Source organism: Camellia sinensis, chromosome 11, assembly GCF_055761805.1.
Source record: "Camellia sinensis isolate YWXY chromosome 11, ASM5576180v1, whole genome shotgun sequence".
Taxonomy (NCBI): domain Eukaryota; kingdom Viridiplantae; phylum Streptophyta; class Magnoliopsida; order Ericales; family Theaceae; genus Camellia; species Camellia sinensis.
In genome coordinates this window covers 146,116,734-146,127,969 of record NC_138971.1, presented here as the reverse complement: position 1 = coordinate 146,127,969, position 11,236 = coordinate 146,116,734, and the positions used below count along the sequence as shown (strand labels likewise).

The 11,236-nt window shown below is 32.0% G+C and overlaps 1 long non-coding RNA gene across 1 annotated transcript; it reads right to left on the bottom strand.

Moving 5' to 3' along the window:
- Positions 1 to 7,758: 7,758 nt before the first annotated feature.
- LOC145803282 (uncharacterized) lies at positions 7,759 to 8,768 on the bottom strand. Its single transcript, XR_014345396.1, has 2 exons — positions 8,151 to 8,768; positions 7,759 to 8,047 (listed from the first exon to the last, which is right to left on the bottom strand). It is a non-coding gene; the product is annotated as an uncharacterized LOC145803282 (long non-coding RNA).
- Positions 8,769 to 11,236: the final 2,468 nt, after the last annotated feature.

The following is an 11,236-nucleotide window of genomic DNA, read 5'->3' as shown; positions in this document are numbered from 1 at the left end:
ATGGGCCTGGGCTTGATTCTCAACCCTGAGAATGCCCATAGATTCCCTCAAGGCTCCTACCATCTCACGGGCTAAGGCGTCGTGGCCAGTTGACCTACTGGCTCAGCTACATTGGCCTGACCAACCCCATCCTACTACGCCGGAATATCATCCGGTATAGGCATCTCCTGCCTCCTAGGCCTACCTCGCCTACCACCACGTCCTCGTCCTGTCATCCTGATAAAGGTAACGAAGAACATTAGCACATTCACAAATGTGCCGAAGTTATAACACTCGCGTCGTAATGCATGGACAACAGTAATTCATTCCACGTAAGCACATAATCACATAAGCACTTACAAATTTCATTTCCGAATAATGACAGTCTCGAGGCGTTGCTAGAGTTTCGGTTAGAAACAGCATTGATCAAGTGTTTTTCCAACATGACTCCCGAAAACCCAAGGATACAATCAACATCCTAGAAACTACATTCCATACCCATATAAATACATAAACATGTTATCACATAAGCACATAACATTATACCTAAGTCTCTAACAAGCGAGACAAAAGGATTGTGGTACTAACCACTTCCCACGTACCCAAAGTATTCGAACCCGGTATGCTCTGATACCAAGTTGTAACGCCCTCAAAATAATATATATAAATCCACATTCTTGACATGCATAGACATAAGAGATTAAAGCATATTTCTATTCAATAGAGCATTCATTACAAAGTATTACATGTTGACAACAAAAGTAAATGCCCTATGGGCTTACAACTTTCCAAGCCAACACTTGGTTACAAAAAGAGAGTACTAACTCTTATACAAAATAAGCCCTTGGCTTGAATTTACATGTAACACCAAAATAACAAAACAAGCAAAAGAGTCTTCAACTTCCAAAACCTTCCAAGCTATGTCCTTGGAGGTTGCATATCACCTGAACCTGAAAATCATGTCCCATATAGGGTGAGCCACAGCCCAGTAGAGATATACTAAACCAAATATAAGAAATGACTAAAATGATAGCATTTGATAGATGGTTAACACTTATAAACCAATTATATCACAATACGGTTCCATGACAATTATGTCCATGTTACGTTCCACTTTCCTTTACTTATCCAAATCGTTTCATATACATGGCTCAGAACCTGGCCAAACAATTCAATGAGACTATAACTCATATACCAACACTTCCATATTTCACGATAGATACACATATTTGATGCATCATTATCATATTAAGACACTTCCATACTTCACAAATGATACACATATTTGCTGTATCAATACTTCAATTTAATACACATATTTGTTGTATTAATGGAGTCCATCTCCTATCTCCTCCCAAACAGGTTTGAGAGTCCATCCCCTATCATCCCTCAAACCATGGAGTACATCCCTTATCTCCTCCCACACAATACACATATTTCAAGTATATAAACAATTATCATATACAAGAATGATTCAATACACATATTTGATGTATTAATCCAACCGTCATATTCAATGACATATTCAATGTGATTAGCTTCAGTTTTCCCTAATCAACATACAGTGTCTACAACAATCAAGGCTATCCTCCACCGATAGCCCAAAGTAGTTATTTCTAAACAGGAAAAAAATGCATCAAATAGATATAATATCAACATTTTCATAGCTGAGTGATAAATTAATCCAACTACACCATTCAATCCTATAATTTCTCAATTTCATGGATCTCAACTCAATTTCTCATTTTCCCAAATTAATTAAACAAATTAATTTATTACAACAATTAGGGCATTTACCCCTTTTCTCAAATATTGATCCTAAGACCCAATTCCATCAATTCAACTCTCAAGCCCACATTCCCAAGGCTTTTTATACACATGAGGCTTTAAAACACAAAACCCCTCTTTTATAAATTACAAACCAAACCCTAGCTTTTCCCAAAATTACCAAACTACACCAACTAATCAAAATGTATAAAACTTATGTCAAAACTCATAAGATGGAGTAGGTTATCCCTACCTCGAAATTAGAAGTCCAAATGAGAAGATGGTGAAAATCCAAAGTGCTCCAAATCCACTATTTTTCAGATTAAAACGAAGCCCAAGTTACCTTCTATCTTTCTTACAAAGAACTTAGGGTAGAAACACACTAGAAATAGATGAAACCCTAGAGAGAAGGTGTATATAGAGAGAGAGAGGACGGATCAAGGGTTTTGAAAGTAAAAGAGGATAAAAAGTGAAGTGTTTCCCCGCTGCTGTCTACTGATATAACACAGGCTCGCTCGAGCGAAGGATTGATCGCTCGAGCGACCAGACACAAGGAACCCTCGCTCGAGTTTAGAAAGCCTCGCTCGAGCCAATAATGTGAAGCTTCAAGTCTGCAACCCAGAAGCACGCTTGAGCGAAGAAAAGCACGCTCGAGCGAAGAACTCCAAAACATAGTCCTCGCTTGAGCCAAGGATTGCAACTCTCAAGTCTAGAACCGGAAGCAGACGCGAGCTCGAGTGAAGGACTTCTTGCTCGAGCCCCCCAGGTACAAAACTCAACTCTCGCTCAAGCAAAGGAACCCTGGCTCAAGCGAAGGATCTAAAACACAGAGCTCGCTCGAGCGAAGGACCAAAATTCTGGGCAGCAACCATTTGCTCCCAATCACAACCAACCTGTAACAATCCTGCCCAAAACATCCTATAACTCAAATACAAAGTATTGAAGGACGGAAAACAAGATATATACAACAACCAACACCACGGAGCCTAAGTTCGGAATACTGTACATAGAGGGGAAAAACCCGGGATCGCTATATCTTATGTTTGTTTGTGTGCTTATTCTTTTTGTTATTATTTATTGTGTGATAAAAACCATTTTTTTGCATACAATCTCTTTTTATACTGAAATGTAGACTTTATCTTATTTATTTTTGTGATTTCATATCATTTGCATTAGTTTTCGTCAATTTAGTTTTACTAAACAGGAGTTCAATATAATTATCTAAAAACTATGAAATTTGTTGTATTTTCTTTAAACTTCAAAGAAGGTCAGTGCAATCTACCTAACAAATTATTAAGGGTAAACTATTTGGCAGATCTAGGAAAAAAATAGCGTAAGTCTTATAATTTTAATATAATTATGCCAACTTTCTTTTTAATAAAATTGAAGAGATTAAAACTAATGTAAATAGTGTAAAATCACAAGAACAAATAAAGAACAATATACAATTTAGTGTTAAAAAAAATGACAACATCATTTTTAACGAATTATTGACAAAAAATAATCTAAGTGTTATGTGCTCTAAAACCTTAAGGGACCTCAATGTAATTATGTAAAAAATTCTAAGACTTGTTGTACTTTCACCAAACAATTAACCCAATTAAAAAACAAAAGTAAAATATTATTAATTATCATTTTTTAATTTATAATATGTATACCCAGCAAATAACTTGTGATTGGCATATCCCACCTCATTATTGCATTTTAATTTTAATTTTAAATTTGGTCATCAAACTAGAAAATAAGAGTTTAATAGATCACTTGGTTTAGTTTTGAAATTAGTTTCCAAATTTATTTTGAAAAGCGGTTTAAAAATTCAAAATCTGTTTGATCTTGAATTTTGAAACTAGTTCCTAAATTGTATATTTTAAAAATAGTTTTTAAAAAATTAAATTCAAAACTTGTTTGGTTATGAGTTTTCAAAACTAGTTTTTGAGTTTTTTTTGGTCTTGTAATAAATTTTTTTTTGCAATATTTTAGTCAAATTTTGTTTACTTCTTTCATATGCTTAATCTAAATTTACTTTTTAGATGCATATAATCTAATATAGAGGGAAAAGTTTTACTTCAAATTTTTTATTTTTTATGAACATTTTAAAATTTTAACACTTCTTTTCTGGTTTCATATCCACTCAATCTACATATATTTAAGACATTTTATATTTATGAACTTTTATAAAATTACTGAATAATGATAAATATACAAACATAATAATAATAATAATAATAATAATAATAATAATAATAATAATAATAATAATAATAATAATAATAATAATAATAATAATAATTGTGTTGGTGAATTAGATTTTGAAAACTTGTGTGAAAACTTATTTAGATTTCAAAACTTGGGTTCAAAAGATATTTGAAATATATTTTGTGAATAAATTTCACATGGGGCCCTATATAGGTAAAAATTTAAATTTATTTATAACATTATGACGTCAATGCCACATGTGACAATAGAATAACTCTCCCAGTAACAAACACTGCTATCTATCTATACTATATATTAAGTAAAAGGAAATTTTTAACCCTAAGGCCTGTGAGAGTTTCAATATCACAATCTGAATTTTATAAATTTTTTATTAAAAAAAAAACTCAGCATTTATTGATTTTGTCAAAATCCCCTGATCAACATTTATTAATTTTTTTTCAATCCACATGTCTTTCCACATGCCTGCATTTATTGATTTGGTCAAAATCCCCTGATCAGCATTTAAAATCCCCTCATACAAATAATTCTAGATACAATATATGTATAGTTACTGCAGTGCCCTTTTTAACTTCTCTCATACACTATGGTTAGTGATAAGATTGTTAAATTATTTTTATAAAAAATCTTAAAAAACATAATTTATATATTAAAAAAAATCTAAAACAAATATAAATATCTATAATTATCCCGTGCATAGCACGGTTGATAGGCTAGTGTATATATATATATATATATATATATATAAAGGCTTCTAAGAGCATCCGTGTCAAACAAGCCAAAATCGTTTTTAGCTAAATTAGTGATACTGTTCATAAAAAATGCACCTTCATCAGTCTTGCTACACTATGTTGCTAATTTACGAGTGCTACAGTATCTCGCTACAACAAGTGAGCTACTGTTCATCGCTACAATATGGAGATTAGTGTTACTGGATGTCCGCTCGGAAGTCCGGCCGGTCAACCAGTCAACGACCATTTTTTTTTTTTTTTGCATTTTGTAAGAATTGTTTGGCTGGTAACGGATCAATTTAATAATAAAAAAAAAGAATAACAAACCCAATAAGAAAATAATATTTTAATAAGATTAAGTTAGAATAGAAAGTTTGATACAATAGGTACTAAAAAGGTGATTAGCTAAAATAGTAAAATAGTTTTTTTTAACTATAATTTGACTAAAATTTTAAAGAAGCTGGTGTGATACTCTAAGTCAACATAAATTTTGATGCAGCGGAATACACGGGGACTAGATATCGTTCTAGTAGACGAAAGGGGCTCTCGAATCTATGAGAAAAATAGAACCTTGAATCCACAAGGAAGAGAAAATATTATTGAATGAATGAATAAAAGTTTAATAAAAGTTGTCTTTGCCATGAGGCTTACATAACTATTTATAATAAACTAAACCTAATACTAGTAGGAAAAGTAATTCTAAAATAAACTAGGAAACTTAAATCAACATAAATTAGAAAACCTAAGAGAATAGGAAACTAAAATTCTAAACTATTTGAAATCCTAGTCAAAACCTAATTCTAAAATAATAAAATTAAGAAACCTAATAATTCTAAAATATTTATACTAAATTACAAGAATCCTAATAAAATAATATATTAAAAATATTAAAACTAAAAATATAAAAATATAAAAATTCTTAAAATCTTGTCCTACATCAGACTCCTCTTCTTTGAAAGAACTCGTTCTCGAGTTCATATTAGAGATCTGCTATCTTCCATGCCAAATAAAGAGATATTTTGAATGTTTCAGTTGCTTGCCCCTCTTCCAAAAGTTGTATATAAAAAAGTTATCTTTCTGAAAGTTCTTCTCTATATGCTTCAACTGGTTGACAAGATTAATTAGACAAGTATTGAAAATCAAATTAAATTGCTCTACACCAAGAAAATCAACCAACTTTACTTTGTGTAGAACTTGCATTCTATCTTGATGTTGCACCATCTCAGATTCAATTGATCCTTCAATTATCAACCTTGGAATATCAAGTGTAGCATCAACCAATTTCTTTGTTCCATGCAGCGGTTGTATTATCTCTTCTTCTATTTTCTCTTTGTTACTGGGCTCAATCAGATCTTCTTCTTCCTCAATAATTTTATGATTTGTTTATAAAACTTTCTCCCCAATATTCAAATTAGCATGTGTTGATGCATTATCAACACTCGAACAAGACTTTCTATCTTCTTCATTAGTTTTACAAACAATCTCACCACAAATAATATTTGGATGCGAATTCTTTTCTTTCGCAACTACAATTTCATTGCAAATTTTTACCAACTCCATGGAAGTATCTTGATTTGTATATGACAATATATCTTCATAATCATAAAAGTAAAATTTTGATGCTAAAAACTTTTTCATTGTTAACCATGAATGAATTTTGTCTTTACCTTTGCAAACTCGATAATCTTGTAATCCATTCCACCACTTCAATGCAATTTTATCAAGTTTGTAGGATGCAAATATAACCTTCTTTTCATGAGGAATCTTCATGAATTCAAAAAAAAATTCAAGATCAAGCAACCAATCAAGAAAATCTTCTTTTTGAAACTTACTTGAACCGTTAAAATATGAAATTTCTGCAAAATAACGTAAGCTAACAGGTTGGCCTCGGGTGAATCCTCCGGCGCAATTGCTGTCAACTGTTGGTTGCCTCTGGTTGACGATTAGTCCCAAATCAGCAAGTAGATTACAAATCTCATTGCGAAGTTCGTGCACCTCTAGCCGATGTTCCTCAATCGCATCCCAAATGGCTTCCATCCTACGATCAACGTCAATAGGGATTGTGTGTGCTCCATTGTCTTGTGTAATTGAGCTAGGCGAATCCATGCTCTGATACCACTTGACGTGGCGAAATACACGGGGACTAGATATCGTTCTAGTAGACGAAAGGGGCTCTCAAATCCACGAGAAAAATAGAACCTTGAATCTACAAGGAAGAGAAAATATTATTGAATGAATGAATAAAAGTTTAATAAAAGTTTTCTTTGCCATGAGGCTTACATAACTATTTATAATAAACTAAACCTAATACTAGTAGGAAAAATAATTATAAAATAAACTAGGAAACTTCAATCAACATAAATTAGAAAACCTAAGAGAATAGGAAATTAAAATTCTAAACTATTTAAAATCTTAGTCAAAACACTACAAAAAAATTGACTTTTTGCGACGGTAAAATATCGTCGCTAATACTCCTAATGCCGTCGCTAATACTTTTTGCGACGGCAAAATGACTTTTTGCGACGGCAAGAGGGGGGTCGCAACTGCAGGGGTTGCAAAAGAGTTTTTGCGACGGTAAGTGCCGTCGCTAATGTTTTGCGACGGCATTTTTTACCTTTTTGCGACGGCACCATGCAGTCGCTAATAACGTTTGAAATTTTTTGACTTTTTTGTGACGGCCCTATTTTACCGTCGCTAAAAATGTTATTTGAGACGGCAAAAAATACCGTCGCCAATAGTCTTTTTCTTTAAAAAAAAAAACACTGTTTTTGCGACGGTGTGGTGCCGTCGCAAAAAGTATAAAAAATATGAAATTTTCTATTTTTTGCGATAGTGTAATGCCGTCGCAAAAAATATTAAAAAATAATAAAATTTTTATTTTAAATAATAAAATTTCTATTTTTTGCGACAGTATAATGTCGTCGCAAAAAGTAAAACCTATAACAAAATTAATAAAAATATTAAAAATTTCTATTTTTTCTGACGGTGGTGCCGTCTCTCACTCTCTAAGAGCTGATTATTTACATTCCATTCACAAAAACATCATAACAGAAAACAAAAATAAAAATTGATCAAACCATCAAATTCAATATTTTACAAAGAATAATTAAACTGTACATGTTCATAAAAGCATATTTAAATTATAAAATTCACCCAAATCCTAAAAAAAATAAAATAATAAAATAAAATCTAAAATTCACCAATCAGCACATTGGATATTTAAATGCTCTTACAAAAAATAAAAAAATAAAAAATTTCAAACAAGATCTCAATTTTGAGCCTATTTCAAAAATCAAGCTGCAAATTCCTTACTTCTAGAATCAGATCTTCCCCTCGGCAAAATTTATCCTTTTGACCTACAAATAAATAGATAACAGTTGCAAATTATAATCTTTTGGAGAAACCAACTATTTAAACACCAGTAATCATGACAATGAAAACTGTGGAAAGAACACTTACGTTGTCATCAGGAACAACTGCATATCTCTCAGAGTAAACTTTAATCGGGTCTACTGGTTTTTCTATGACATCACTATCTCCTGAACATCACAAAGAACAAACCAAAGTTAACACCAATATTTCACTATCACATCATCATCAATTATTATCATTCAATTATAGATTAAGGTATACTTAGTTTCATGTATCATTCAGCTCCAAGGCACTAAACTAACAATGTGATCTCATCAAATATATGCTATATGTTGTAAATTCATGCATGAGCAACGATTATATAAATTTTGCACATGAAAGGAAAAATAATAATACAATCACCTAGGTTTGCCTAGGGTCTTGGGTGCTCTACTGAATTTTCTACAATATCCCCCACCAACATTGGGGCTTTGCACTCCAGCAAAATCCGTAGGTAAGGCTACACATACACCTAGACCCGATCCATACCACAGAGCATCATTGACGATCTTTGCATAAAGAAAGATTTAATACCTTGCACATTGCCTATTAGTCTGTTGGTGTAGAGAGATAGAGCACATTGGTGGATCTTCATATAATAAGAAGGCAAAGACTGATTATGACATGGGAAAAATCAGCTCATCTAAGAACCTAAACTTAAAACTTCCTTACCTTCAATAAATCTCATGGCACAACCAGTAAATGATGTATATGCACATATTTATAGGTAACAAAACTTAGTGATTCAATCACCTAGAAAGCCAAAAGTGGACTACAGGGAAAAGGAAATAAATAATAAAAACCTCACTATTTAAAGAGTAAAGAATTAACCAGAATTAATATATATATATATATATATATTGGGGCAAATTCAACATTAAAACCGTGCACATTGACCAAGCCAGCCAAATTTTCAGACTACCCTAAAAATTATGAAATATCAAAAGTAACTGAAACAAAAGTATCCTTTTCATGAATAACACCACTAACAAATTTGACAATAGAAGAAAAAAAAAGCCAATGCTACAAGCATCCAACACTTGAAGGAACAGTTTAACCCTCTCAAATGTCCCTCTATTCCATTCTTTCCAAATAAACTAAAAATTACAGTACAATAATCCTCCACACCATCCACCAACCTTGCTCTAACCTTAAGGATATCAACCACAAAGAATATAGGCAATTTAGTTTTTTGCATAACCTAGCAAACTCAAACCAATTGACAAAAATACAGTAAGTTAATAGTCTTAGATATTTAAGTGATCAATGCATACAGTAATGCAATGCATCATACCAAGTAGGAATGGGCAATAACAAAATATAAGATGTGGAGAAAGAACTTTTCATATGACTTCATATATATGTCAACAACCACCAAAATATCTGTGAAGTTTTAGATTGAAGCACATAAACCTCCAAACAGAGACACCTCCCGAGTGGAATTCTTGGCTTTTGGACTGCTCCTTTTGGGATTAAGGTTAGCAGGCTTCATCTCCTTTTTGATGTTTAGTGAATTTTTTAAAGATTTTTTTCACGAAAATTATACTTTTTAAGTGTATTTATGTTAAGTGTGTCTAAAAATTAAAAAAATTACTTAAAATACTAAAAAAAATCAGTAAAAATTAAAAAAATACCGAAACAAGAAAATAGAATTTTCTGAAAAGTGTTTTTAGAAAACCTAAACCAAGCAAAGTGATTCGGTTCTTATAAATTTCAACTGATCAATGGAAGTATGTTATGCCAATCTCCAACCCCTATGATAAAATGTTCCATAAAAAGTCAATAGTAAATCCCATTTATAGGAGACAAACACAATAACAAATAGCTGTGTGAGTTGATAAGAAAATCCATTCTAAACACATTATCTAATCAAAATACATGATCTAATCCAAATTGCGCAAGCATAAAACAAGTATAATTAAATTGCATACCGTGTTCTGCCCAAGTGGAGCTCTGAGGGCCAGCTGATCAAATGTCAGGCGCTCACCACCGGCCTTCTCAATCCTTGCTCTCGCTATCTCTGTGAACCTCAGTGCAGTCACCTTCAAGGCAGGAACTTTATGGGCCCTAATGTCATCAGTAATGGTACCAACAACGACGGCAATCTTTTCCCCCTGGTACAAAACCAGTAGCAATGTTAAACAATTATATCCACAAAAACACTATTTTAGAGTATACAATTGATTCTAAAAATAAATAACAATACATGAATTTAATTCTAAAGCTCCGTTGAACAACAAAGAGAATTATGTTTAGAAACAAATGGTCAAGAAATGGCACAATCTTTCTATAACGGAAATGAAGCAACTTGGAAAAGCATTTTGAGTCATTTTTTCACTTTCTGTCCATGACAGATTCACAATGAGATCTAAATAGACCTAAATCTTCAGTTTCTGATTATTTGGGATATGACCAAAAAATAAAAAAAAATGGGGAGTTTCTACTAGTCAGAGCATAATACTGTGAATTTTTAGTTTTTTCAACTTCCAAAGCGACAGAAATATTCAAGATTTCTTCTTTTAAATATATATATTTCTGGCAGCTTCCTCATAACTTGAATTCTAATGCATTTTCCACATATTGCATACAATATTCACAATTTTTAGAGATGTTTTCACAATTTTTAGATAGTTTCATACACCATTCACATTTCTATAACAGAAATGATTCCACTTGAAAAATAATTTTTAGTCATTTCCCCTTTTCAGTCAATCATAGATTCACAACAAGATCTAAATAGACCCTGAATCTTCGATTTCTCATTATTTGGTATATGACAACCAAAAAAAAAATGAATCTCTACTCATCAGAGCATAATACTATGGATTTTTCGTTCTTTCAACTTTCAAAGCAACCAAAATATTATAGATTTCTTCTTTTTTATATTTCTTTGTGGAATCTTCCCAATAATTAGAAACCTAATGCATTTTCACATATTTCATACAATATTTACAATTTTTAGAGATATTTTCGTACACTATTCACATACTTCTACACAATTTTTACACATACATCGCAACTAATCACTATAAATCAGAGATATATCTGATATATATATATATATATATAAAACAACCATCGGGCTGAGAGAGAGAGAGACAGATTGAGAGAGAGAGTTTACCTGTGAGTAGATC